Source organism: Chiroxiphia lanceolata, chromosome W, assembly GCF_009829145.1.
Source record: "Chiroxiphia lanceolata isolate bChiLan1 chromosome W, bChiLan1.pri, whole genome shotgun sequence".
NCBI classification, from domain to species: domain Eukaryota; kingdom Metazoa; phylum Chordata; class Aves; order Passeriformes; family Pipridae; genus Chiroxiphia; species Chiroxiphia lanceolata.
Window position 1 is genome coordinate 13,950,968 of NC_045670.1, and position 27,240 is coordinate 13,978,207.

General features: G+C 46.4%; 1 long non-coding RNA gene across 1 annotated transcript; it reads right to left on the bottom strand.

The window, feature by feature from the left end:
- Positions 1-862: 862 nt before the first annotated feature.
- LOC116780081 lies at positions 863-24,050 on the bottom strand. The gene is made up of 4 exons (XR_004354322.1): positions 24,040-24,050; positions 14,073-14,077; positions 3,393-3,399; positions 863-958 (listed from the first exon to the last, which is right to left on the bottom strand). It is a non-coding gene; the product is annotated as an uncharacterized LOC116780081 (long non-coding RNA).
- Positions 24,051-27,240: the final 3,190 nt, after the last annotated feature.

Genomic DNA, 27,240 nt, shown 5'->3' on the forward strand with positions numbered 1-27,240 from the left:
TTTTAAGCGCAGCGCGGGTTTCGGCAGGGGCAACAGCACTCTCAGCGCGGGTCCCTGCCGCGGCGCGGTGGGGCGGCCAGCACACGTGCTTGGCTCGGCCGTTTCCCCGGTACTTTCAAACTACGGCTTTTTTAGTTGCTAAAGTCTACAGGCACTAGGTGCCTGGTCGGCGGTGGAGCGGCACGGAGCTTTGTGCTTTCCGCTAAGCAGAAAGGCAATGCGGGGGTCGTGCGGTGGGGCTGGGATGGTACGGGCAGTAGCGGCAGAGCCGCTTTTGCGCACGTGGTCCGACCGTGGCTCTCGGCAGCGGCAAGCTGCTTTTACCCTGTGACCGATGCACGGGGGACCAATAGGTTTTTCCCTGACGATCCTAAGGTGCTCCGTGGCTCGGGTCTCCGAGCTGCAGGCACCTGGCGCTCACGGAACAGTCTTAGGCGTGTGGAATGCCTTTCAGCTGGACTCACCACTTTGGTGTTGCGTTGGACCCTCTCCGCTCTCTCCGGTTGCCTGCTCTGACTTTTTGGCTTCTTCTTCAACTTCTTTCTTCTCTTCTTCTCCTGTGCACTATTTCTAATATTTTTCGAGCTCGCTAAACTAATTTCCCGTTTCTCAGATGCCACTGAGACCACGGATTATTGACGTCAAAGTTTTTTGTGGTAAAGACTCCCGTCTCTGCAAAATCGAGACGATCCCGGAGTCACCAGCTAATTTCTTGATACAAGACAGATATCTAGCTTAATATAAGCTAAAATGTCCCTTTCGGGTTGCCATTTGTAGCGGCGGGGTCCTTGTATAACAAGGAATAAGACACTCCTCGTGCGGTGGTGTGGACAAAGAGCGTTTATTTCAAAATTCCCGGTCCTTATATCCCTACATACCACGTGACTTTCTTAACCAATCAGTTTACTAACTCTGGGGCATGCTCTCTTGGCTCTGTACCTGGGCACATCCTTTGTGCCTTTAGCCACACCTCTACACTGCGCCTTTTGCAATCGGACATGCCTGTCTCATATTGGTCTTTTTAGCCACCAGCGCACTTGTGACAAACCTGGGTAGAGACCTTTCCCAAATCTTCGTTCGCCAAGGCCAGCCATGATTATGATTAGGATTGGCTGCCCTGTAGCAACTCACCATGACTCAGCATTTGTAGTCACTCAACCCTGACAATGGATAACCCAGAAAATAGTGTCTATGGTTAGATCCACCCCTCGATCTCGTGCCCATCTATAGGTGACATCTCTGCCTTGGTGACCTGAAGCATCATGGGCCCATCAAGCTAGGAACAACTCTCCCTTGTGCTGCCAGTTCAGATCTACCTGTGACACCTTGACTTGTGCAGCTCGGTCTGCTTGTTTGTTATTGTGATGTTCCTCATTAGCTCGATTTTTGGGCACATGGACATCTACATGACGGACTCTCACAGCCAACTTCTCAACCTGAGCAGCAATGTCTTCCCACAAATCAGCAACCCAGATGGGTTTTCCTCTACGCTTCCAATTAATCTTCTTCCACGGATCCAGCCAGCCCCACAGAGCATCGGCTATCATCCACAAGTCGGTGTAGAGGTAAAGCCTTGGCCATTTCTCTCGTTCGGCAATGTCCAAGGCCAATTGAACAGCTTTGAGTTCTGCAAATTGACTCGATTCCCCTTCTTCTTCAGTAGCTTCCGCCACTTGTCGGGTGGGACTCCAGACAGCTGCTTTCCACTTTCGGTTCTTCCCTACAATAAGGCAAGAACCATCAGTGAAGAGGGCATAATGTGTTTCTCCTTCAGGTGAGTGATTTTATGGTGGAGCTTCCTCAACCTGGATCCACTTGTTCTTCTTCCTATTCATCTGCCAGACTGAAGTTTCTACCTTCAGGTCAATTTGTTGTGATCTCTAGACTTCCAGGGCAATTTGAGTTTCTGATTCAGGCACGTTGTGTAATCAAAGTAATCCACTTACTCCATGTAGCATCAGTGGCATGATGTGTAGAGGGCACTTTTCCCTTGAACATTCAGCTCAGCACCGGTAATCGGGGTGCCAGGAGAAGCTGTTCTTCTGTGCCAATCACCTCTGACGCAGCTTGTATGCCTTCATAAACCAGTAAGATTTCCTTTTCCATGGGGGTGTAGTTGGCTTCAGATCCTCTGTACCTTTGGTTCCAGAAACCTAGTGCTCGGCCTCGGTTCTCACTAGGCACCTTTTACCAGAGACTCCAGGTGGGACCATTATCCCTGACTGCGAAATAAAGTACATTTTTCACGTTTGGTTCTGTTCTGACTGGTCCAAGGGCCACGGCATGTGCAATCTCCTACTTAATCTGTTTAAAGGCTTGTTGTTGCTCAGGACCCCATTGGAAATCATTCTTCCTATGGGTCACTGTCCTAGTTAGAACAGCTGGGACCAGTTCATCACTGGATGGGTGTAACCCAAAACTCTGTATTCTATAGCCTTCCATGCCATTTCCCAGAAACTGGTATCAATAGACCATTTATACCATCTGCCCACAGCATGCCTGACTCCTCAGGCTATAAACTAGATGTTAAGAGGCCTGCGAGATAGGAGGATGCTCGTGTCCTCACACCCATTCTGGAACTCCCCGCCCTGAGGGAGGTACTAAGCATTCCTACCTGAACTGGAGGATCTATAAGCTTGGAGTCACCAGGACAAACAAGAGTCTCTGCTATCAGGAACAGGCATCCCCCAGCTAAGGAGAGAGTGTACACTCCACATGGCAATCTATGGTTTCACCTCCATGAGCATGGGGAAGATATGAGGAAGTGGGATGGAAAACCCACCTCTTCCTTAGCAACCCGGGTGCGTGAATTGAAAAGAGCAACAAGTACCACAAGGAACTCTTCAAGGATAAATGCTGCTCCAGTCTTGTGGGCAAGACTCCAGACGGTACAGGAATGATGATATGTCTGATCCTCTTGAAGGGACCTCCAGGTCATACTCACAAGAAGAGCGCAGTGAGTACCATGACCAGGACTAGGGGTGCCCTGCCTCTAGCCATGTAGAGGAGAGGGACAATCGGGTCTATTGGACAGTGTGGATTCGGTGGCCTGGCACATGAGAGCCACAAAGATATAAGGCCTTAGTTGACACTGGCGCACAATGTACTTTAATGCCATTAAGATATGTAGGGCCAGAATCCATCTCTATTTCTGGGGTGACAGGGGGATCCCAACAGCTGACTGTACTGGAAGCTGAAGTGAACCTGACTGGGAAGGAATGGTACAGACACCCCATCATGACTGGCCAGAGACCCCGTGTATCCTTGGCATAGATTACCTGAGGAGTGGGTATTTCAAAGACCCAAAAGGACTTTGTTGGGCTTTTGGCGTAGGTACTGTGGAGACAAAGGAAATTAGACAGCTGAACACCTTGCCTGGTCTCTCAGAGGACCCCTCTGCTGTGGGACTGTTGAAGGTTGAAGAACAATTGGTACTGATAGTCACAGCAACAGTGCACCGTCGGCAATACCGCACCGACCGACACTCTGTGACCCCTATACATAGGATGATCCAGGAACTGGAGACCCAGGGGGTGGTCAACAAGACTCGCTCACCCTTTAATAACCCTACATGGTCAGTGTGTAAGTCCAGCGGAGAGTGGAGGCTGACAGTGGATTACCGTGGACTCAATGAAGTCACACCACCCCTGAGTGCTGCTGTGCCGGACATGCTGGAGCTCCAGTACGAGCTGGAGTCCAAGGCAACCAAGTAGTATGCCACCATTGACATTGCCAATGCCTTTTTCTCCATTCCTTTGGCAGCAGAATGCAGGCCACAATTTGCTTTCACTTGGAGGGGTGTGCAGTACACTTGGAATCGACTGCCTCAGGGGTGGAAACACAGTCCCAGCATTTGCCATGGACTGATCCAGACTGCACTGGAAAAGAGCGAGGCTCCAGAACATCTACAGTACATTGATGACATCATTGTATGGGGGAACACAGCGGGGGAAGTCTTCGAGAAAGGAGAGAAGATAATCCAGATTCTCCTAAGAGCTGGTTTTGTCATTAAACAAAGTAAGATCAAAGGGACCTGCTCAGGAAATTCAGTTCCTGGGAGTGAAGTGGCAAGATGAATGCCACGAAATTCCAATGAAGGTGATTAACAAAATAGTAGCCATGTCCCCACCAACCAGCAAGAAGGAAACACAGGCTTTCCTAGGTGCTGTGGGCTTTTGGAGGATGCATATCCCTGAGTACAGTCAGATTGTTGCAGAATAATTCAAATTTAGTAGTAGAATGGCTAAGGCTTAGTAGGAGAGTAGACCTAGAAAGCAACACTCCAACGTAGTAAGTTAGCAACTTTGTTTGTGAGAATGGAATGTGCTGAAGAGGAAAGAACAATAATCAAAGGATTTAGTCAAGCATGTATATAATGATTTGTTACCTTAGATATGGTAAGGGTCTGTTTAACAGTTTCTAGGAGTAAGACAACCTAAGCAGATTTATGATTAGAGTAGATGATTACCAATTGTTATCAGTATGAAATATGAGTTTGTGTGTGTAACTAAGTGTAACTGCTTTCATGTAGAAACTGCACGTAAACTTGTTTGTGTAAAAGTATAAAAACTGAACTGAGAATGAGGGTCTTCGGAATCCTGACTTGGGACGCTAGTCCTCAGGTTCCCGGGCCCCAAATAAAGCACCGCATAAACCAGCACTCTGTTGGTTTGTGTCTTTGTTATGGGCAACAGTTTTCTGGCGACCCAGAGATGGGACTCCGGGGGTAACTGGGGCGGCTCACGAGCTGATCCACTCCATGCCGGCAACCAGGTGATTTCTGGGGAGACATCAACCCGTGCCCGACCCCGCGCCCGACGGACAACCATCCAGGTAAGCCCGGAGGTGCTTTATTCTTTCAGGTTTGTTGGTTGGGAGCCTGCCCATAAGACGGGACCGTGAGTTTACCCGCTGGGTTGGGCAAAGATTTCATTGGGAAGCCTAGGCGCTGGTCGTAAGACGGGGCGAAAGCCGCGCTGAACCAGCACTTGTCACTCATAGTGCGACTTGACAAGTTGGTTTAGGAAGGTATTGGTTTATACTGTTCGTATTGTACTGTTTACTGTGTGATTGAAAATGTAACTTTGATTCAGACTACGGTGTGTATGACTATGATGCCATTTAAGACTTTTAGGGCACTATCTTGTGCAGAAAATGATATCCCTAGTGATTCTCCGCTTGGTTGTTTGTTAAAACATTGGAAGGAAGGAAATTTCGGACAAGAGTTAAGCAAGAAACAATTGATTGATTATTGTAATCATGTATGGCCCCAATATGAGACAGAGGGAATGCAGTGGCCTAGGAATGGTACCTTGACTCCGGAAATTATAACCCCCTTGATGCAATATTTACGAGAGAATGAGATGTGGGATGAAATACCGTATCTAGATTTGTTCTATTATTTAAAACGTAAGACTGAATGGCAAAAGGAATGTGGTATGTTGATATTGAAAGAACTGGATGATAAATGTATAGGATGTCAAGAGCGGAAAATACGGTTTTCAGAACCGGAGGAAGATGTGTCTTTGTTAGTCTCCCCCAGCATAACTCCAAGTGCGCCCCCGGGAGATAGTCTTCTTTCACGAGTGAGGGCACAATCACCCACCATGCCCCCGTTAGAATTGTCCTCGGATGAGGAAGAAACGAGAGGGCGAGAATGTGGTTTTGATAGAACTCCGCTAGCAGAACGGACTCGGAGGGGGCGAAAAGAACGGGGAAGGAGTAGAGAAAAGAGACGGGGAGGGGGAAGGGAGACAGACGTTTCACTCTCACCCCCTAGACTGATGGCCCCTTTGCGGGAAGCAGTTGGAGCGGACGGGGGAAAAGTCATGGTAAAAGTTCCTTTTTCACCTAATGATTTATTAATTTGGAAACAGTCAGCTGGGACATATAGAGAAAATCCGGAACGGGTGGCTCGTATTATAAAAATGGTTATAAAAACTCAAAATCCGGACTGGAATGATTTACAGGTATTGTTAGATACAATTCTGAATTCAACAGAGAAAGAAATGGTATTAAGGGTGATGGTGGAAAGAGCGAAAGAAAGAATTCGAACTCTGCCCCGGGTAGCGCGGGGAACAGTAAATGATTTCGTGCCGCGGGAAGATCCCGAGTGGGATCCGAATGTGTCTGGAGATTATAAAAAGTTAAGAATTTACCAGGAATTATTGGTAGAGGGAGTACGAAGTGGGATACCAAAAATGCTAAACTGGTCAAAGTTATACTCAGTAAGACAGGATAAGGGGGAATCTCCTTCAGCCTTTTTAGAGAGGTTAAAAGAGACAGCTCGGAAATATACAGATTTAGATGTTGAGGCTGAATCAGGAAAATTGCAATTAGCATTGATTTTTATGGGACAGTCACAAGAAGACATTAGGAAAAAACTTCAGAAGTTGGAAGGTGAGGAGACAAGAGATTTGGAAAAATTATTAGAAGTAGCCTGGAAGGTGTACAATAATAGAGAAAAGGAAGCTACTAAGAAGCAGCAAGCAAGCTTGTTGGCACTCCTGCAAGCTTCAGGAGGGAACAATGGAACTAGTGGCCATAGAGGAAGAGGTCGTGGCAATAGAGGAAGAGGAGGAATAAGTAGAGGGTTTAACAATCAGTCAGGATTCGGAAATCAATATGGGGGAGGACGTGGTAGGATAGGACCAAATCAATGTGCTCTTTGTAAAGGACAAGGACATTGGAAAAATGAATGCCCACTGAATGCTGGAAATGGGATAAATCCGTGGAGCCCCCAGAGCTTTGCAAATTCGCAAAACCCTGTTAATATGGGCACACCACAAGGTGTCGCCCAAGCATTTATGTTAGGGAATTACCAGAATCAAAGCTGACTAGACCGGGATTTAACAGTTGTTTTAGAAGTAGAGGGAGAGCCGACAGAATTTAGGATAGACACTGGAGCTAGTTTTTCGGCAATGAATAAATTGATGGGACCACTAAGTGATTCAACTGCATGGGTGGTAGGTGTTTCAGGACAGATAGAAGAAAAGACGTTTTTGCGACCTCTAGATATTAAATTTAGAGGAAAAGAATTAGATCATCAATTTCTGTACATGCCCAACAGTCCTGAATGTTTACTAGGAAGAGATTTGCTTTCAGCCTTGCAAGCTAAAATTATATTTGAAAAAGGGAGGGTCAAGATGGAAATTCCGGAAGAGAACTTAGCAAAAATTTTTGTTGTGAAAGAGGTAGAAAAGGAAGAGATACCGCAGGAAATAGAACAGGCTGTAGTACCTTGGGTATGGGAAACAGGGGTCCCTGGAAAATCTAAAGCTGCTACTCCAGTTAGAATAGAATTAAAAGAAGGAGCACAATCCGTTAGAGTGCGACAATACCCAATTAGTTTAGAAGCCAGGAAAGGAATAGCCCCAATGATCACGCAGTTTTTAATTTTAGGGATATTAAAAGAATGTGAGTCAGAGTTTAATACTCTCATTTTTCCAATAAGAAAGCCTAACGGTAAGTACAGGTTAGTGCAAGACTTGAGAGCAGTAAACCTCATCACAAAAGATATCCACCCGGTTGTAGCTAACCCTTACACCTTGTTAACATCTGTTTCTGAGAGATTTCAGTGGTTTACAGTGATTGACCTAAAAGATGCCTTCTTCTGCATACCACTGGCACCAGAAAGTTGGAAGATTTTTGCCTTTGAATGGGAAAACCCAGAGACTGGACGAAAGCGACAGCTTACTTGGACTCAATTACCGCAAGGATTCAAATGTTCACCTACGATATTTGGTAATCAGTTAGCAAAAGAACTTGAAGAATGGAAGACCAATCAGGTAAAAGAATCTCCTTTTTCATATATAATACTGCAATATGTAGATAACATCTTCCTAGGGGCTACAGAACAGGGACTCTGCCGTCAGTTAACCATTGAACTGTTAAACATGCTGGGGCAAGCAGGCTACCGGGTCTCAAAAGAAAAGACTCAACTAGTAAAACAGAAAGTTATTTATCTGGGGTGCGAAATTTCTCAAGGAATTCGGCGCTTAGGAACAAATAGAGTTCAAGCAATATGTGCCATCCCTGTGCCTCAAAATAATCAAGAACTAAGATCCTTTTTAGGGATGGTCGGGTGGTGCAGACTGTAGATTCCCAACTTTGGACTAACTGCCAGACCATTATATGAAGCAGTAAAAGAGGCCAAGTTGACCTGGAGGGCGAAGCAAGAGAAAGCGTTCCAGGAACTGAAAAGAGCCCTCCAGGAAGCACCTGCCCTGGGACTACCGGACCTAACCAAAGAATTCCAGCTCTATGTCTGCGAGAGACAACGAATGGCTCTAGGAGTACTCACTCAGCGGTTAGGATCCTGGAAGAGACCGGTTGGGTATTTCTCCAAACGGCTAGACGCAGTAAGTGGGGGATGGCCAGGGTGCCTCAGAGTTGTGGCAGCGACGGTTATTCTAATTCAAGAAGCACGAAAATTGACTTTGGGGAAACACATGGTGGTGTACGTGCCCCACATGGTCATAACAGTTTTGGAACAAAAAGGGGGGCATTGGCTCTCATCTAGCCGCATGTTACAGTATCAGGCTTTGCTAAGAGAGCAAGACGATGTTGAACTAAAAATCACTAACCATCTCAACCCAGCAGAATTCCTTAGGTCTACACAGGAAGAAGGTATCCTGGAACATGACTGTGTAGAGACCATTGAGCAAGTCTACGCGAGTAGAAGAGACTTGAAGGACGAGCCATTGACAGATCCTGACTGGGAGTTGTATACCGATGGATCTAGCTTTGTGGAGAATGGCACCAGGTATGCTGGGTATGCAGTAGTTACTCTACAACAAATAATAGAAGCAAAAGCACTACCCCCAGGTACGTCTGCACAAAAAGCCGAAATATGGGCATTAGTAAGAGCCTTAATACTAAGTCAAGGAAAGAGAGTTAATATATGGACTGACTCCAAATATGCTTTTGGAGTAGTTCATGTTCATGGAGCACTCTGGAAAGAGAGAGGACTTCTTACTTCTCAAGGGTCATCAATTAAACATCGAGAAGAAATTTTACAATTGCTAGAGGCAATTCACAAGCCCTCAGCAGTGGCAATAATGCATGTCAGAGGACACCAGACTGATCCCGGACGAGAATTTCAAGGTAATCGACAAGCTGACCAAGCGGCTAAACAAGCCGCAAGAGAGGTATGAACTCAGATGGCTCTTTTACCCGTTCGGAATAATCCAGCAATAGCATATATGGAAGAAAAACCATATTATTCACAGGAAGATGAGAAATTAGCTCAAATAACAGAAGCAAGGAAAAATGTTAAAGGGTGGTACATTACTCCTGTAGGACAAGTAATCTTACCTGTCAGAATAATGAAAGCAGTACTCGAAACGGAACATAACAAGTGCCACTGGGGTGCAGAAGCAATGGTAAAATTTTTGAAAAAGGAGGTTCTCTCAAACCAGATGTTAACACTAGCAAAAAGGGTAAATGCAATGTGTCCCATGTGTATCAAAAATAACCCAGTGGTCAGAAAATAGGTGCAAATGGGAAAGTTACAGATAGGACAGTTACCAGGAGACTATTGGCAAATAGATTTTTTCTGAGTTGCCTAAGGTCCAATCCTATAAGTATTTGTTAGTATATGTTTGTACCTTTTCAGGATGGCCAGAAGCCTTTCCATGCAGGACTAATCAAGCAAAGGAAGTAGTTAAGACTCTTCTGAGAGAAATTATTCCGAGATTTGGGGTACCTCTAGGGTTATCATCTGATCGAGGGCCACACTTTACCGCAGGGATAGTGCAAGAAATATCCGTTGTATTAGGAATAACATGGAATCTCCATACACCATGGAGACCGCAATCCAGTGGACAAGTAGAGAGGATGAATCAGACATTGAAAGGTCAATTAAAGAAAATCTGTCAAGAAGCAAAAATTCCGTGGCCCCAAGCACTACCACTCGCCTTGTTGAGAATCAGGATCAAACCCAGGGAGAGAATAGGAGTAAGTCCATACGAAATATTGTATGGCAAACCCTATCATGCAGCTACCTATCAAGGGGATCCTCATGTGGTGGGGGATCAAGCAGTGTTTAACTATGTGTTATCTTTAAACAAAACTCTCACAGCCCTCAGAGGAGCGCTGCAGTGGAATCGACCTCTGCCCCTGGAGAATCCGGTTCATGACATTTCTCCAGGAGACCAAGTCTATGTGAAAAACTGGTCAGTGGAACCGTTAAAGGAAACATGGGACGGACCTCACCAGGTGATAATGACCACTTACACGGCGGTGAAGGTCGAGGGAATCGACAATTGGATCCATTACACCCGAATCAAGAAGGTTCCAGTCTCGTGGTCGGTAGAACCTCTCTCACCTACAAGGATGGTATTTCGAGCCAACCATTGAGGATCGTAGTATTCCTAGGGTTGATGAGTTTAGCAGAGACCACCGTGAGAATTGAGACCCCGGATCCTTATTTATTTGTACCAGAGCACACTGATGTGAATTTAACCTGTCTATTTTCTGATGACCAGGGAGCTGAATTAAGAGATGTTAACGTCAAGTGGAGATGGAGAGATCAAGATCAAATCATGACAGAAGGAGTGACAACAGTTTGGGATGCTACACAACAAAAGGGTTACACCGTTCTGCAGGTACCCAAGGTGTCTAAAGCTATGGAAGGGACATATATGTGTGTAGTTTGGATTTGGGAAAGTTTTGATTATGAACATATAGAAATACAGACAATAAACACGACTCAGAAAACGGTGACCAAAGTGCGAGTTATGCCCACTAGGAAACAATTAGACATGTGGGATGGTCCTCCCTTAAAAATCAGTTGTACCTTCCAATTTGATGATTGTCAAAAATCAGTTAAAGTAAAATGGTGGAAATTGAATATGGCAAATCAATCTTGGGAATCACAAAATCAAGGAGTTAGCTGGTGGTCAAATAGTAAGGGAGGTAAAGGGTGGCTGAATATTTCTAGTCCCAGAGTAGGAAAGACAGAAGGTACATTTCTTTGTGTGGTCTCATGTGGAGAAGAAAAAGATTACGGGATAAGGACAGCAGTAGCCGTACCACATCAAGGAGTAAGAGTCAGACCAGAACACAGTGTTTACCCGGCCCAGGAAGGAAGAGATCTGATTCTAAGTTGCAAAATTCCAGAAGGACAGTATTCTGAATATGGGTGGTGGTTTAAGGGACAGAACTTGAAAGTCGGGAAGAGACATCAGATTGAAAAGAGGGCAGATGCAATAGTTTTGAAAATCAAAGAAATGCGAAGAGGAGAAGATGAGGGCCAATATACTTACTGGATAAGTAGAGATGACTGGTGGGATACTGGAATTACTGCCGTCTACATAAGGACTGAAAGAATAACCCGGCAAGTAAGTAACCTACAGATTCCAGATAGAGAAGTAGAACAAGAAAACCTAGTCGTAGGCCTAATTCGTGATTTTGGGAGAGTACAGAATGTCACAAAAATCACTGCATGTCTCCCTATGCCTCATGCTGCAGGAGACCCAATCCCATGGGGAATAATTCCAGTGCCAGAAATTCCTAAAGTGTTTAAGAATACTACATGGAATTGCAGATTTGTAACCAAAACATGGAATGAAATGACAGATGCATGTTTATTAAGGGACAAAATGACTAAAAAACAATGTGAACAGATGCCTGGATTTTTTCGATGGGTAGTAGTTGGAACATGGGTAACAAGCGAAAACATTGACAAATTAAAGGGATCTTGCTTAGTTACAGATTCGGTAACATACCCATGTTCTAAAGTTCCAGCTCAAATAAAACGAGAAAAACAAGAAGAAGTATGTCAAAATATTACTAGCTCTACAACCATGGAAGAGTGGCAAACAATTTGGGGACCCAGCCTATTAGAGACTAATAGTTATATTGGAAAAGTACAGTGGTGTATTCACTGGAAAGGGAAAAAGAATCAAACTTATTCTACAGGAAATAGAGGAAATCATAATTGGAGGACAGAAACACGTACAAAGGAGAATTGGAATTGTACTCGAGTATACACATGTGATACCCAAGACGATGATATAGGTTTAATACCAGTTAAAACACTCTTGCAGTTAGGATGTGAATGTCGAGGATATAATCATACTATTAAGGGATCTGTGAAAAACATTGATTGCCGTACCACCACAGTTAGGAGTCCAGGAAATTTGGTGTGGGTAATGGGGCATGGCCAGTGGACCACCCACATGCCAATAGATGGTCCAGTTGTACCTGTCACACTAGGGATACCTACTCTCTGTCCATTTTGGAAGCAAGATAAGTTAACATCAGTAGAAATACAACCACGAGGAAAAAGGGAAATTAGTAAAAATATTGATGACTTGGGGTTGGGAGATTGGCATGAACCATCAGCAGGAGTCAAATTTGGATGGGTATTAGAGTCTTTGTTTGCACCAATCTCAACATACCGTAACAGGGAGATGTTGTTTAAATTAATGGGACAAACCGAAAGGTTAGCAGCGGTCACTAAGAAAGGATTTAAAGATTTAAATTTGCAATTACAAGCCACCACTAGAATGACAGTACAGAATCGAATGGCTCTAGATTTAATCCTATTAAAGGAACACGGAGTCTGTGGATACCTGCATGCAAAGGACGAACATTGCTGTGTGCACATCCCAAATGTCACTCAGGAAGTAGAGAAAGATATTAGTCAATTAGAACAAATTGACGAGAATGTTCATGAACTACAAAAGGAAGCAGAACACAATTGGATAGGAGAATTATTCAGCTCCCTAGGTCTTCATGTGTCAGGATGGATATCTTCTGTTATCCAGTATGGAATATTGATTGTAATTATTGTTGTCATAGCCATAAGTGTTTATAAGTGTCTTTTAAGAATGATTGTAAAAGAAGGTCAACATACAAAACGCATCATGAAAGCTATAACAAGAAAAGAAGTGATCTCACCCCAAGATGGACCGCCTCCTGCCCAGCAAGAAACTGCAGCTTGAAGATTTCTACATTTGAGCATCCTTGCAGGCAAAACCTGAAGAATGCTCAAAAGGGGGGACATGTTGCAGAATAATTCAAATTTAGTAGTAGAATGGCTAAGGCTTAGTAGGAGAGTAGGCCTAGAAAGCAACACTCCAACGTAGTAAGTTAGCAACTTTGTTTGTGAGAATGGAATGTGCTGAAGAGGAAAGAACAATAATCAAAGGATTTAGTCAAGCATGTATATAATGATTTGTTACCTTAGATATATGGTAAGGGTCTGTTTAACAGTTTCTAGGAGTAAGACAACCTAAGCAGATTTATGATTAGAGTAGATGATTACCAATTGTTATCAGTATGAAATATGAGTTTGTGTGTGTAACTAAGTGCAACTGCTTTCATGTAGAAACTGCACGTAAACTTGTTTGTGTAAAAGTATAAAAACTGAACTGAGAATGAGGGTCTTCGGAATCCTGACTTGGGACGCTAGTCCTCAGGTTCCCGGGCCCCAAATAAAGCACTGCATAAACCGGCACTCTGTTGGTTTGTGTCTTTGTTACGGGCAACAAGATTGTAAACCCTTTCTACCTTGTGACACGGAAGAAAAATTATTTCCAGTGGGGCCCTGAACAACAACAAGCCTTTGAACAAATTAAACAGGAGATTGCCCATGCGGTAGCCCTTGGACCAGTAAGGACAGGACAAGACGTGAAGAATGTGCTCTACACTCCAGCCGGGGAGAATGGCCCTTACTGGAGCCTCTGGCAGAAAGTGCCTGGGGAGACCCGAGGACGATCACTGGGATTCTGGAGTCAGGGATACAAAGGATCTGAAGCCAGCTATACACCGACTGAGAAAGAGATCCTGGTTGCTTATGAAGGAGTTTGAGCTGCCTCAGAAGTGATCGACACCAAAGCACAGCTCCTCCTGGCACCCTGACTACCGGTGCTGGGCTGGATGTTCAAGGGAAGAGCTCCTACGCATCACACCACCAATGCCACATGGAGTAAGTGGATCGTTCTGATCACACAGCGAACCCAGATAGGAAATCCTAATCACCCTGGGATTCTGGAAATTATCTCCAATTGGCCTGAAGGTGAGAGTTTCGGACTATCCTCTGAAGAAGAAGAGGAGCAGGTGACACAGGCTGAGAAGACCCCACCATATGACCAGCTACCAGAAGATGAAAAGCGATATGCTCTCTTCACGGATGGCTCCTGCCGCATTGTAGGGACAAACCGAAAATGGAAGGCAGCCGTATGGAGTCCCACACGGCGAGTTGCAGAAGCGACTGAAGGGCAAGGTGGGTCAAGTCAGTTTGCAGAGCTTAAAGCCGTTCAGTTGGCTTTGGATATAACTGAACGAGAGAAGTGGTCAAGACTCTATCTCTACACTGACTCATGGATGGTGGCCAATGCTCTGTGAGGATGGTTAGAGCGATGGAGAAAGGCCAACTGGCAGCACAAAGGCAAACCCATCTGGGCAGCTGAGATGTGGCAGGACATCACTGACCGGGTAGAGAAGCTGAGTGTGAAGGTCTGTCACATAGATGCTCATGTACGCAAGAAACGGGCTAATGAGGAGCATCGTAACAACGAGCAGGTGGACCGAGCTGCCAGGATTAAAGTCTCTCAGGTAGATCTGGATTGGCAGCACAAAGGACAATTATTTCTGGTTCGATGGGCCCATGATGCCTCCGGTCATCAGGGGAGAGATGCAACATACAGATGGACTCGTGACCGAGGGGTGGACCTAACCATGGGCATTGTCTCACAGGTCACCCATGACTGTGAGACATGTGCTGCCATCAAGCAGGTCAAGTGGGTGAAACCTCTATGGTATGGTGGACGGTGGTCAAAATACAGGTATGGGGAAGTCTGGCAAGTTGACTACATCACACTCCCCAAAACCCACCAAGGTAAGCACTACGTGCTGACCATGGTAGAAGGAAGTACTGTATGGCTGGAGACATACCCCGTGCCTCATGCCACTGCCCGGAATACCATCCTGGGCCTTGAAAAACAAGTCCTGTGGCGACACGGCACCCCGGAGAGAATTGAGTCTGATAATGGGACCCATTTCAAGAATGACCTCATAGACACCTGGACCAGAGAGCACGGCATTGAGTGGGTGTATCATATCCCCTACCATGCACCAGCTGCTGGAAAAGTTGAGCAGTGCAACGGACTGCTAAAAACCACCCTGAAGGCACTGGGTGGGGGGAATTTCAAACACTGGGAGTTGCATTTAGCAAAGGCCACCTGGTTGGTCAACACCTGAGGCTCCATCAATCGAGCTGGCCCTGCCCAATCAGAACCCTTGCATACTGTAGATGAAGTCCCTGTGGTGTATATGATAGGTATGTTAGGGAAGACTGGATTAGTCCCACCTCAAGCAAAGGCAAACCCATCCAAGGGATTGTTTTTGCTCAAGGACCTGGTTTCACTTGGTGCGTAATGCAGAAAGATGGGGAAACACGTTGTGTACCACAAGGGGACCTAATTTTGAGTGAGAATGGTCTGTAATGTTTCATTGTATATATATGTGTATATAGTTTTTAAAGGGATATAGTTTTTAAGGGGTTTTAATTTGGGCATGACATGGATGGCATAGAATAAGGGGTGAATAATGTCCTAGTTAGAACAGCTGGGACCAGTTCATCACTGGATGGGTGTAACCCAAAACTCTGTATTCTATAGCCTTCCATGCCATTTCCCAGAAACTGGTATCAATAGACCATTTACACCATCTGCCCACAGCATGCCTGACTCCTCAGGCTATAAACTAGGTGTTAAGAGGCCTGCAAGATAGGAGGATGCTCGTGTCCTCACACCCATTCTGGAACTCCCCGCCCTGAGGGAGGTACTGGGCATTCCTGCCTGAACTGGAGGATATATAAACTTGGAGTCTTGGGACTTTTTTAACCACTCATGGGATCCAGAGGAAGACTGCAGACCACCACTCTCAACCAGACTGCAGACCACCACTCTTGACTGGACTGCAACCACCACTTTTCAACCAGACTGCAACCACCACTCTTGACCGGACTGCAATCACCACTCTTGACCAGACTGCAACAGCACTCTCACCAACAGGTTTTCCCCTCTCCTTTTACTTTGGACTCAGGGGGCCCAACAAACACCGCTCTGTTCATGCCCCAGGGTGCTGGGTTATACATTTGGGTTTTGTGGGTTAAAACCAATTGTTTGTCTGTATAATCATTCTTATTGTATTATTTTATTAAATTGTTATTCTGACTTATAATCTCTCTTTTGAGTTGAGTTCATTTCCCCTGCCGGTTTACCTTTAAACCAGCGCAGTCACTAAGTGAAGAGGGCTCACTATTTGACTGTACTCAGGGATATGCATCCTCCAGAAACCTATGGCCCCCAGGAATGCTTGTGTTTCCTTCTTGTTAGTTGGTGGAGCCATCGCTATTATGTTATTGATGACTTCCATTGGAATCTGACAACGTCCATCTTGCAATTTCACCCCTAGGAATTGAATCTCTTTGGTAGGTCCCTTGAACTTACTCTTCTTGATGACAAAACTGGATTTGAGAAGAATCTGGATGATTTCCTTTCCTTTTTCAAAAACTTCCTCTGTTGTGTCCCGCCATACAATAATGTCATCAATGTATTGTATGTGTTCTGGGGCCTTACCCTTCTCTAGTGTAGCCTGAATCAGTCCATAGCAGATGGTGGGACTGTGTTTCCACCCCTGGGGCAGTCGGTTCCAGGTGTACTGCACGCCCCTCCAAGTAAAGGCGAACTGTGACCTGTACTCTGCTGCCAAGGGGATGGAGAAGAACGCATTTGCAATATCGATGGTAGCGTACCACTTCGCTGCCTTGGACTCCAGTTCGTACTGGAGCTCCAACACGTCTGGCACAGTGGAACTCAACAGCAGGGTAGTTTCATTCAAACCCCGATAGTCCACAGTTAGTCTCCATCCTCCATCAGATTTACATACTGGCCAGATGGGGCTATTGAAGGGTGAGTGGGTCTTACTGCCCACTCCTTGGCTCTCCAGCTCTTGGATCATCTTATGGATAGGAATCACAGAGTCTTGGTTCATTCGGTATTGTCGTCTATGTACTATTGTAGTGGCCGTGGGCACTTGTTGATCCTTGACTTGCAACAGTCTCACAATGGAAGGATCTTCTGAGAGGCCAGGCAGGGTAGATAATTGTTTAAATTTTTCTGTAGTCACTGTGGCTACACCAAAAGCCCATCGATACCCCTTTGGATCTTGGAAATACTCTCTCCTGAGGTAATCAATGCCAAGGATGCGAGGGGCCTCTGGACCAGTCACAATGGGGTGCTTTTCCCATTTGTCCCCCATTAAATTCACTTCAGCCTCTAGCACTGATAATTCTTGACTTCCTCCAGTTACTCCATAAATCCAAATGGGCTCTGTGCTTTTATGCCCTGATGGCATCAAAGTGCACTGTGCACCAACGTCTACTAGAGTTCGATATCTCTGCGGATCCGATGTGCCAGACCATCGAACCCGCACAGTCCAGTAAACCCTATCATCCCTTTCCTTCTCCTGGCTGAAGGCAGGGCCCCTCTATTGTTCCTTGTCAGAGTATTCACTGTCTGACCTTTGCATTGCCCAGTCAGAGGTTCCCTCATTGGGATCACAGGAATTGATCTCAGTCTTTCTGCGTCTCGGAGGTCGCTGATGTCTTTCCAGGGCCTCTGCATCAACTACGTGGAGGGCCTTCTTACTAGCTTTCTTCCCTCTTAATTCTCGTACCTGGGCTTCAAGTTTATAGGTAGATTCACCATCCCACTTCTTCATGTCTTCCCCTTGGTCACGCAGAAAGAACCATAGTTCACCACTTGGCCTGCTCTTGGGGTTTCCTTTCCTTCTGAGTGGGGCAGGAGGAGACCGAGACCGATCTCTTGGGCTGTCTCTGCGGCGGTTCTCACATTCGGGGAACTTGTAAGGCCTCTCCTCAGTGTAGGTGTGCTGGTGGCGGAGATCAGAGCTGTCTTTGGACAGCTTTGGTTTCTTCCCCAGCAGAGCCTCTGGTTACAACTAAGCTGGGGGGGGGAGGGTGTTGAGTTCTTGGTTGATACAGGTGTGGTATATTCTGTATTAAATACTTTGGAAGGGAAACTGAGTCATGAAACTATAACTGTGGTAGCTGCTACAGGGGTAAGTGAAACAAGGCCAGTTTTTAAACCTTTAAGATTCAAATTGGGCAAGCACTGGGTAACTCATCAATTTCTTTACATGCCAAATTCTCCTAGACCTTTACTGGGTAGAGACTTATTGGAAAAATTAGAAGCTGAAATTAAATTCTGCAAAGGGGGAGAAATAAAAGTTATAATTCCAGATACTAAATATATCGAGGCAGCTGCTTTCTTTATACAGGAAAATCATGGAGAGATTCCTGCAGAAGTTGAAAATGCTGTCATACCTTTAGTCTGGACCAGCGAGTACCCTGGGAAGTCAAAGCAAGCTGAACCAGTAAGCATCACACTCAGGCCAGGAGCAGTCCCGGTAAGGCAAAAACAATATCCTTTGAAACTAGAAAGTTGAAAAGGTTTAACACCTATAATTGAAAGGTTTCTTAAATTTGGTTTACTGGTAGAATGTGAATCCAAATTTAATACCCCCATCCTACCGGTGAAAAAGGCTGATGGCAAAAGCTATCGGCTAGTCCAAGATCTTAGGGCCATCAATAAAATAACTGAGGACATCTACCCGGTGGTAACCAACCCCTATACACTGTTAACCACATTGACAGAAGATTTAGGATGGTTCACTGTACTCGATCTTAAAGATGCCTTTTTCTGCATTCCTGTACATAAAGACAGCCAGGAGATTTTTGCCTTTGAGTGGGAAAATCCTGACACAGGGAGGAAAACGCAACTAACCTGGAGAGTTCTTCCACAAGGCTTTAAGAACAGTCCAACAATTTTTGGGAACCAGCTGGCAAAAGAACTGGAGGACTGGAGAAGACAGCAACAAGAAGGAGTTGTCCTGCAGTATGTAGATGACATCTTAATTGTTGCCAAAAGCTGAGACCAATGCATCGAACTCACTGTAAGTCTCTTGAACTTTTTGGGGCTAAGTGGGTATCGGGTCTCAAGAGAGAAGGCACAGATAGCCAAAGAGATAGTCATCTACCTGGGGCTTGAAATCTATCGTGGGCATCGGCGACTCAGTACAGACTGAAAAGAGGCCATTTGCCGCCTCCCAGAGCCCCACACTGTACGAGAGATGCAGGTCTTCCTGGGAATGGTAGGATGGTGTCAGCTGTGGATAGCTAACTATTGGTTGCTAGTCAAATTTCTGTATGAAGCCCTGAAAATGGCCAAAGAGGGAGTTGTAACATGGACAGATGAGACCAGGGATGTATTTAAACAGCTGAAACAATCCTTGATGTCATCTCCAGCACTAGGATTACCAGATTTAACTAAACCTTTTGAACTGTTCACACATGAACAGTTGAATGTTGCTCTGGGGGTATTATCGCAAACTCTGGGAAGCCAATGAAGAGCTGTGGCTTATTTCTCTAAGTAGCTGGACAGTGTTAGCCAAGGGTGGCCGGGGTGCCTGCGAGCTGTTGCAGCGACTGTTATCCTGATTGAAGAGGCCTGGAAGCTCACCCTTGGGCAGCACATCACCCCATGCAGTTCAAGCAGTGCTTGAAGAAAAGGGAGGCCACTGGCTGTCCCCCAGCAGAATGCTTAAGTATCAGGTTGTGTTGCTGGAACAGGACGATGTTACTCTGAAAACAACATCTATTGTAAACCCTGCTATGTTTCTGTCCTCAACACTAACCAACAGTGTCCCCGAGCATGACTGTTTACAGACTATAGAGGAAACTTATTCCAGCAGACCAGACCTGAAAGATGTGCCCCAGGAAAATGCAGACTGGAAACTGTATATGTGGGGTGAAGTCGCAGCCCCACAATTGAAGCTTGAGGGGTTTGGAATATTACAAAGTGTTGAGCCGTTTTCCGTGAGAGCAGTGGAGCTAATTAGATAGTTCCCATGGACACAGCCTTGAGTTATAAAGAGTACAAGGTTAAAGCTCTTTGGTTGAGTGCAGGTGCTGCATTCCTGGGTGTTTTTGTAAGAATATCTTTATATTACATGTGTGAGAAAATAGAAGTTAGGGAACTCAATAAAGCTGCCTGCTACGCTGAGCAGGCAGACATCTCTTTGTCTCATCACCCTGTTGTGTGTGTGTCTTTCTTTTCCCCACGAACCAAGACCTACAGATACCCTATGACAATGGTGCCCCGTGTGAGGACCAGAAAAAGACGGTCGAGTATTGCCTATGTTGTCTGGGGTATCACGATCGGAGGTAACTAAGCTGCGGGGCGAGGCGCAGTGAGGTCTTGGTGCTCAGGAGCTGTTTAGCAGTGGGGCGTGCTGCAGGATCCGGATCCAGTTGTTTTTCACACCTGAAGGCGCAAGTGTTTCTGCCACACTTGGAAGGCACAAGTTGCCTGGAGAGCCCAAGTGCATCTGGCACTTGGTAAGGCACAGGTGAGCTCCTGAGATTTTTTTCCTAGTCACCATGGGGCAGACCATGAGTGCAAACGAAAGGCATGTGTTTATCGCCTGGAAAGCTTTGTTATGGCGTCTTGGTGTTAGACGCGACAAAGCTAAGTTATGTCGCTTGTTACTTTTGTGTCTTCGGAATGGGAGAGAGGCTGCTTTGCCCACTGTGTGTGGTATTTATGCCTGGGAGGACATTAGAGTGCTAAAGAGGGGCCGGGCGGAGCTGAAGGGAGCCGAAGCGGGACCAGAGATCACGGAGCGGGGTCGGGGGCAGCCGAGCGGCCCTGCCAAGATGAACGCGGTGCTAGCAATTCGGCAGTACTTGTCCAAGATAATCAAGGACAGCTACGGCATGAATGTGCTGCCGATGGACCGGGAGACGATCTTGCGGGCGGTGTGACTGAATTCCACCTTAAGGAGCTTTCTACTTCTCCTCCGGATGGTGCCGCGGCTGTGTACCCAGCGCCGGATTCATACGCCATGGCAGCCGTGTCAGGTCCGCCCGCTGCGGGTGCCTGCCGGGTGACACCGGGTCCGGCCTTGGCGCCGCCGACTCCGTCTGTGCCCGCACGGGTGGCGGCAGCCGAGGCGCGGCCCCGGCGGCAGCGGCCGTGGCCCTGGGTGCCGGCAGACTGGTAGCAGCTGAGGTCCCAGCCCCGGCCCCGGCCCCGGCCCCGGCTCCGGCCCCGGCCCCGGCGCGGCGGACGGCGGCGGAAGCGGCTCCGTGCGTAATTGCAGTGCCATGCCCGATCCCAGCTGGCATGCTGCCGGGGGCCCGAGGGTTCGCCCCGGCAGCCCCGGCTCGGAGCGGCGCGCCTACGCATGCGCCGGCGGCGACTCCGTGCATGCTGGCGGCTCCCACGGCAGCCGCGGCGCCAACCCTGGGCAGCGGCGGCTGCGGCTTCTTATGGTACGCTCGCGCCCGCGCTGCCGGCGGCGCCGGCTCCAGGTAGCGCTGCCCTGGCAGCGGCGGCCGCGGCCCTGGGCCCTGGCGCAGCGGACGGCGGGGGGGGTCTGTTTTCCCCCACGCTGCCAACAGCCATGGTCCCGAGCGGTGTGACAGGGGGGTGTATCCCTCCCCCTTCTTCAGCAATTCTACTCTCGCGGCGGGTGTTTCCCCTGGCAACCCTCCTCTCCCTTGCAGCGTGCCTGCAGCAGAGCTGACCCCGGGGGGGGGTGGCGGGCTGGCAGCGGCGGCCGCGGTGTCAGGCGGTGCAGTGGGGGAGCTGTTTGTCTTCTCTCCTGTTTTACACCACCACCACCATCCCCCCCCCCCCCGGAACGTGTCCGTCTGCAGCTGTTCCTCCCCTCCTATGTATCATTCTTTCTCAGCAGACCACGTAGCTAAGTTGCGACATAAGGAGAGCAAAGGCAATTTGACTCCTCTTCTTGATTTTTCTCCGAATGAACCCAACCTCTATTCCCCCTCCTCCCCCTCCCTCCCTCCCTCTCCCTCGTTCTCCGACAAATGCTAATGAAGCTCCCTTAACGAAGCAACACTTTTGCTTCAAGGGGGGCCGAGTGCTCAAGACAAACAGGAGACGCAGGGGGGGCAAAGGGCGGGAAAAGGTGAAGAAGAGAAGACAAAAGGGGGTAGTCCTGCCTCCTGCAGAAGTGGTTCTGTTGCCTTTATGACAAATAGAGTGTCCTTGCTCTACGAAAAAGGTTGAAAATTTCCAAGATAATATCCTGTCCGTTCCCGTTGTATTTGTCTTTTGTATGGAGAGTTGTACAAGATTTACAAGTTAATGTTAGCAAATATGCCATAAATTCCCTTTAAGTTATGAGACTGATGAGAAGTACACAGCCAATAACTACTTAAAATGTCTGTGTGAGTGACGAATGACTGAGGTGGCCACCTAATGCATGACTGGAAATAGACTGTGTGAAAGAGAGAAGTTGCGTGAAGGTGTAACTGTGTAGATTTAAAAATACTTTCCTCTGGTGTCAAGATTTTAAAAAGATGTGTAATATGATTCTGTTGAACCATAGTGAGTCCTTTTTCTGGATGGTATATGAACTCTTCAAATTCCCACCATAAGTAATTCCACTCTTATGAAACCTGGTGAGGTTTTAGTTATTTCAAGACTAGCCCTGTCTGGCTAGCCATTTGATTAGGACTGAAGTTAAATAAGAGATTCTTGCAAAAATTTGGTATTCTATTTCAGCCTTGTGTGAAATTTGTGAAAGTTAACTCTCAGGTGTAACCTTTCCACTGGTGTTGCTCCTTTTTCATGTGTCATGCTACCCATAAATTGTAGTTGTGTAGGCTGTGCAGGAGACCACTAGTTTTGGAGCAAGTAAAACCCATAAGCCAGTAAGCATTAATGCAGGCTGCAGAGTTGGCAGAGCCCAGAGCGAGGTGCACGACCATGCATTCAGGTGCCCGGGAACCATTCTTACAATTCATGGAAAAGCTGCAAGACGCTGTAGAGAAACAGGTTTTGACACTCAGTTACCGAAGCTGCTAGTTACACAACTAGCCAGAGATAATGCCAATACAGACTGTCAAAAAGTACTATCCTTGATGCAATGATGCAGGCTTGTGCCAGGGTGGGGTCCTTAGACCATCAAATAACTGCATTTGCATCTGCTATGGCAGTAGTGAGAGTCGTTTGGGCTTTTCTGTGTTTTCCAGGGTTTAAATCAAGGGTTGTCGATCTTGCTGCCCTGCTTGATCAGCCTGTTGCAGGAGGGCCCTGCAGGCTGTCAGGGCCATCCTGCATCCTTTCTCAGAGGCATCAACAGTGTTATAGATAGTGTGTCTCCAGGCCTCCTGATTGGAGACCAGAGGACACCAGTTATGTTGATCAGTGTGGCCAGGGCTGCGATGTCGTTTCAGGGAGTCCTTGTGTCTTCTCTTCGGGGCAGCTCTCTTGTCATGCGGCAGCTGGTGGCAATATTCATTGTAAAACAACTAGTCCTTCATCCTTGGGACGTGCCCTGCCCATCTCAGCTGTGTTCTCAGCAAAATGGCTTCAATACTTGTGACTGCTGCTTGTTCTACCTGCAGCTGACCTGCATTCTCTATGATACTCGAAGCTTGCTGTCAGTTGTCCAGGCGAGCGATCTTCTGCGTTCAGGAGCTGACATAACTATCATTGCACGGACATCCTGACCGGCCTCCTGGCCTGTAGTCACGCCAGGGGTTTGGGTTGTGAGACTAGGAGGTACTGCTCAGAATTTTCTTTTAGAACATACAGATCCTGTGTGACTTCAGCAGTGGCTCATACCTACAGAACAGCTGTTGGCCCTGCAACAACTTGTTAAAGAGCAGCTTGATGCTGATCACATTGAACCATCTCAGAGTCCTTGGAGTGCCCCTGTCTTTGTGTTAAAAAAAAATATGGAAAATGGAGACTGCTGCATGATCTCAGACGAGTTAATAGCTACCATGGGAGCGTTACAGTTCGGTTTACTGATCCCTTCTATACTTCCTGCAGAATGGCCCATTGTTATTATTGATTTAAAAGACTGTTTTTTCACGATCCAGTTAGACCCTAGATATAGAGAAAAATTTGCATTTTCAGTTCCATCTATTAATCGTACAGAACCTTACGACCGTAATGAATAGAAAACCCTCCCCCAGGGAATGACAAACTCTTCTATAATTTCTCAGTGGTTTGCGGCTATAGCATTGTCTCCTATGCAAATGCAATTTTCTGTCTTTGCTATCTTTATATAGATGATATTTCTGCTGCCTGTGGCCACTGAGGATCAGCTGGGTGTGTGTTGGAAGCTGAAACCAGAAAGAGTCTACAATCCTTTGGCCTAGTAGTTGCTCCTGAGAAGGTGAAGCGAGAGGAACCCTGGAAGTATTTAGGGTTCAAAATTACATGGAAAGCAGTCATTCCTCAGCCAGTCCAATTGGTTATTAATGTCAAAACTCTTACTGACGTACAAAAGCTGTTAGGGTCTTTGAACTGGATTAGGTCCTATTTGGAACTGACAAACACCCAGCTGGCACCTCTATTTGACCTGCTCAAACATTCTGACAATTCTAAGGAACCGAGAGAACCGAGTTAGATTAAATGCATATTCAGGTGATTACATCTATCTATGCATATTAATAATAGGCGGAGTATAGGTGGAGCTCAGGCAGGGCTTGGGGTGGTGCTTCTCTTGGTCCTCAATTTTGGTGGGTCTGGGGGTTTAAACTCATCTTCCTCAGCTTGACCCTTCTTCTGTTCCATTGTTCTTGACCCGCTCACTGAAGCTTGGAAAAAGCCCTGGCTCCTGACCTATTTCTCCTATTCAAATGTCTACCTGATCCTGCTGTATTTCTAATTTATTGCTTCTAGGCCTATTACATGTTCTTGTACTATTCTCTGAAGCTTTGGTCCAGTAAGTAGAACAGAATGAGCACAGATCATTTTGGATGTTGGTAGCTTGTTAGCAGGCCCAAATTTCTTAGTTAACTCTTTTGGGCCTAGCCTCCTGTTTCACCCTGTTTTGTGTGTCTTTCTTTTCCCCACGGACCAAGACCTACAGATACCGTACGACATGTATACAGACGGAAGCAGCTTCATGCGAGACGGTAAGTGCTTCACAGGGTATGAAGTGACGACCAGAGATGAAGTGATCAAGGCAAAGGCCTTGCCAGCGGATGTGTCATCCCAAAAGGCAGAACTAATCGCACTAACAAGAGCCTTGGAACTAAGCAAAGGAAAGAAGGTAAATATCTGGAGTGACTCAAAATATGCATTTAGTGTTGTACATGCCCACGGAGCTATCTGGAAAGAGAGAGGACTACTAACTGCCCAAGGCAGTGGAGTCAAGCATGCAGACCAAATCCATGCACTCCTGCAGAGTATTTGGAAGCTGGAAGAAGTACCTATTATGCATTGTAGAGCCCACCAAAAGGGGAAAACAACTCCCCAGTTGGGAAATCATTTTGCTGATCAAGCGGCAAAAGGGGCTGCAGAAAAAGGCATCCTGGCAATAGTACCGCAAAAAGAAATTGATTTAACAAAATACACCCCTAAATATGATGAGAAAGACAATCAGTTAATTAAATCACTGAAAGCTGAGCTCAAGGAAGGTGTTTGGGCTGTTACCCCTACCGGACAGGTTATAGTTCCACCACCGCTCCTTAGAGAAATAGCTCAACAGGAACATGAGGCTACCCACTGGGGAACAGAAAACCTTCTAAAACATCTAAAGAAAACAGTAATAGGGACAGGTATGACTGAAGCTGTGCAGTCCATAGTAGGTAAGTGTGAAATCTGTAAGCGAAACAACCCAGATACAACAAAGAGAGTGGTACTAGGAGTAACAAAGGTTGGAGACCAACCCGGAGATTACTGGCAAATAGATTTTGCTGAGTTACCACCATGGGGTGGGTATAAATACATACTTGTGTTGGTTGACACTTTCAGTGGATGGCCTGAAGCATACCCCTGTCATAATAACACAGCGAGGGAAGTGGTAAAAGCTTTGCTTAATCACATAATTCCAAGATTTGGGGTTCCTCTAGGAATGTCATCAGATAGAGGAACACATTTTATTGCGACAATAGTGAAAGAAGTATGCCACATTCTGGGAATTGTCTGGGACCTACATACCCCCTATAGACCTCAAGCTAGTGGCAAAGTTGAGCGAATGAATGGTACTCTGAAAATGCAAATTAGCAAAATTTGTCAAGAAACATCTATGTCAAGGGTTCAAGCTTTGCCACTAGCTCTGCTAAGGATTTGTGTTCAACCAAGGCAGAGGGATAATATAAGTCCATATGAAATACTGTATGGAAGACCATATCAGGCACCAGACATACCAGGAGACGTACACATAAGAGGGAAAGCTGATTTACAAAAATATTTGATTGCTTTAGGCTTTACTTTACAGAAGCTCCAGAAGGTCATCAAGTTATCCAGACCCATAGGACTGGACACCCCTGCTCATCCATTCCAGCCAGGAGACTGGGTCTACGTCGTGGTGGAACAGTGACCCCTTGCAAGCCAAGTGGAGAGGACCATACCAAGTCCTGCTGACTTCCCTCACCACCGTCAAAGTTGCTGGCAAAGAACCCTGGTTTCACTATTCCAGAGTCAAAAGAGCACCAGTTCCCGGAACAACCAGCCAATCAGAACCGGACACTGATGAAGAAGATGTGGTATAGACTGTTTTTGCTGTGTATTCTGTTTGTGCAACCGGTAACTATGAACCAAGTTTGGGATCAAAAATTGCATGTGGCCCTAGTCCAAAATGTGTCTAAAATTCTTCGGAAAACTGAGTGCTGGATTTGTACGCAAGTACCAGCAATTGATGATGAGGATAGTGACTGGCCCCTAATTGGCATTTTACTAAATGGGACAAACTTTGGTAAGTCTATGATAAATTTCCCAGGAACCTGGAAGCCAGTTACAGAGGCTTATTATCCGGTAGCCCTAAGTAATGTGATTTCTAATCAGAATGTTGTTCCCTGCATGATTATAAATGCTACAGGAAAAATCATTCTCCCCCCCACTGTGATAAAAACAATTCAAAGGAAGGGGTAAACCCAGAAATTGTTGCAGGGATGGTACAGTTCCCTTTGAGATTAATTCCTCCCCAGGGTTCAGGATGGTACTGGATCTGTGAAAAGGAGGCCTGGAAAGTTTTGCCCTCTTGATAAAGATCGGGCCTGTGCCCTAGGGGCAGTAATCCAAAATATAACAATTCTCGATCCAATTGATGAACAAGAATGGGATAAAACCTATCCAAAAAGAGTGAAAAGAACTAACAATCCCCTTATTGAGCACCCTACAATTTTCCACAGCATAGTCAGAGCCTTGGTCCCAT